The sequence below is a fragment of the Portunus trituberculatus genome, chromosome 34, assembly GCF_017591435.1.
Source record: "Portunus trituberculatus isolate SZX2019 chromosome 34, ASM1759143v1, whole genome shotgun sequence".
Taxonomy (NCBI): domain Eukaryota; kingdom Metazoa; phylum Arthropoda; class Malacostraca; order Decapoda; family Portunidae; genus Portunus; species Portunus trituberculatus.
This window is the reverse complement of record NC_059288.1, coordinates 6,254,317-6,257,096: the sequence shown is the minus strand read 5'-3', so window position 1 is coordinate 6,257,096 and position 2,780 is coordinate 6,254,317. Positions and strand designations below refer to the sequence as shown.

General features: G+C 41.7%; 1 non-coding gene across 1 annotated transcript; it reads right to left on the bottom strand.

The window, feature by feature from the left end:
• Positions 1 to 620: 620 nt before the first annotated feature.
• Trnal-caa lies at positions 621 to 694 on the bottom strand. Its single transcript has one exon. It is a non-coding gene; the product is annotated as a tRNA-Leu (tRNA).
• Positions 695 to 2,780: the final 2,086 nt, after the last annotated feature.

Genomic DNA, 2,780 nt, shown 5'->3' with positions numbered 1-2,780 from the left:
TACCACAAAGTAGAAAGAGTTGGGAAGGAGGAGGAGGAGGAGGAGGAGGAGGAGGAGGAGGAGGAGGAGGAGGAGGAGGAGGAGGAGGAGGAGGAGGAGGAGGAGGATAGAAAATGAAAATATCTCCTCCCACCCCACACCCCCTCCATCCTGTATCCTACCCAACACCCCCCCAAAGAAAGATGAATAACTCTGTAAAACCCTCACCATTTCTACATGACATTTGGTGGAGAAGGACGAAAAGAAAACGGGATATTCATTTAATGGCATAGGAAATTCTGATGGATTAAAAAAAGTGGAAAAAATGAAGGCGATTTACATATTTTGAAAGAGAGAGAGAGAGAGAGAGAGAGAGAGAGAGAGAGTGAGAGAGTGTGTGTGTGTGTGTGTGTTTGTGTGTGTTTCACTGTTTGATCTGCTGCAGTCTCTGATGAGACAGCCAGACGTTACCCTACGGAACGAGCTCAGAGCTCATTATTTCCGATCTTGTGATAGGCCTGAGACCAGGCACACACCACACACCGGGACAACAAGGTCACAACTCCTCGATTTACATCCCGTACCTACTCACTGCTAGGTGAACACCACCTACACGTCAAAGGAGACACACCTAAATATCTCCACCCGGCCGGGGAATCGAACCCCGGTCCTCTGGCTTTTGAAGCCAGCGCTCTAACCACTGAGTTACCGTGTGTGTGTGTGTGTGTGTGGTGTACTGTGGTAGTGAGAGTAAAGAATGATAACACTGCCCCCCGCCCCCCCTTCTCTTCTCTCTCTCTCTCTCTCTCTCTAATAACAAAATTACTGAACGGTGATAGCTGTGACTGGTTAAAAGAGAGAGAGAGAGAGAGAGAGAGAGAGAGAGAGAGAGAGAGAGAGAGAGAGAGAGAGAGAGAGAGAGAGAGAGAGAGAGAGAGAGAGAGAGAGAGAGAGAGAGAGAGAGAGAGAGAGAGAGAGAGAGAGAGAGAGAGAGAGAGAGAGAGAGTCACAATGGGTTCAGTCAGCCAGCAAGTAAATTTGGCACAAGAGGCGAAAAGCTTTTGTCTAAAATGAAAAATAAACAGAATTTGATTTCACACCAAAAATGTAGATGGACGAAAAGTGACTCTGAGAAATGACGCTTGATGAAGGAAGGAAGGAAGGAAGGAAGGAAGGAAGAAGGAAGGAAAGAAAGGAAGAAAAAAAAAGAAAGAAAATGAAGAATGGAAACAATGGGGGCAATGAAGGATGGAAGGAAGGAAGGAAGGAAGGAAGGAAGGAAGGAAGGAAGGAAGGAAGGAAGGAAAGAAATAAGGAAGGAAGGAAAAGAAGAAATGAAATGAAGAATGAAAATAATGAGGGAGAAATGAAGGATGGAAGGAAGGAAGGAAAGAATGAAGGAACGGAGGATGGGAGGAAGGAAGGAAAAGAAGTAAAGAATGAAAACAAAGAAAGAAGGAAGGAAGGAAAAGAAAGAAAGAAGGAAGGAAGGAAGGAAGAAATTAAGAGAAAATAAAATAAAGAATAATGAAAACAAACAGGAATGAAAGAAGGAGGGAGCAAACTACTACTACTACTACTACTACTACTACTACTACTACTACTACTACTACTACTACCACTACTACTACTACCACTACTACTTATACTACTACTACTAATAATAATGATAATATTAATAACATTCAGTGCTCAGAAGACCGAAAAACAATAATAATACAATAAAATTCATAAGTTTTAAGAATTTACGGATGAGAAAAGCTGCTGAATATATTGAGAGAGAGAGAGAGAGAGAGAGAGAGAGAGAGAGAGAGAGAGAGAGAGAGAGAGAGAGAGAGAGAGAAAAGGGGGATATCAGATTAATTTCACCCCTACTACAATTATTCCTACTGCCACTATTACCATTACTACTTTTTAATCTCACAATGAACATTTTTCCACTCTCTCTCTCTCTCTCTCTCTCTCTCTCTCTCTCTCTCTCTAAATGACGTCACTATCCCTTTGTTTATTTCACAGCAATACAACTATTTATTGGCTTGTTTCGCTGCAATGAGGTCAGCTGGCGTGTGTGTGTGTGTGTGTGTGTGGCATTGTCAGCGAGTCGCGTTTCACTTCCACGTGTCGTAATGTGAATGAAATGAAAAAAAAAACGAGTAAAATTGTTAATTGTCACTGCTAACATGTATTGTGAATGGTATATCTATTTGTCTGTTTGTCTGTTTGTCTGCCTGTCTTTCTCTGTCTTTCCATCTGTCTCTCTGTCTGTGTCTCTGTCTCTTTCTTTCTTTCTGTTTGTCTTTGTCTGTCTCTCTTTACCTGTCTGTCTGTCTTTTTTCTGTGTTTGTCTGTCTCTCTGTTTCTCTATTTCTGTCTATCTGTCTGTCTATGTCTCTCTGTTTCTCTGTCTGTCTCTCTGTCTCTGTTTGTCTATTTTTTTCCTCTGTTTCACTGTCTCTGTATGTTTGCCTGTTTTTCTGTCTATTTCTGTCTCTTTGTTTCTCTCTGTCTCTCTCTATCTCTCTGTTTGTCTGTCTGTTTGTCTTTTGTCTTTCCGTTTTTCTGTCTGTCTGTCTGTCTGTCTGTCTCTCTCTCTCTCTCTCTCTCTCTCTCTCTCTCTCTCTCTCTCTCTCTCTCTCTCTCTCTCTCTCTCTCTCTCATTTCCTAACCTAACATCTAACATTTTCCACTCTCACTAGTTTCATCACTCGTTCTTTTTTCCCTTTCACATTTTTCTCATTTTTTCCCTTCAAGCAAACTTTCTCAATTCTTTTTTCCACCTCACCTTCCTTTGAAGACAACTT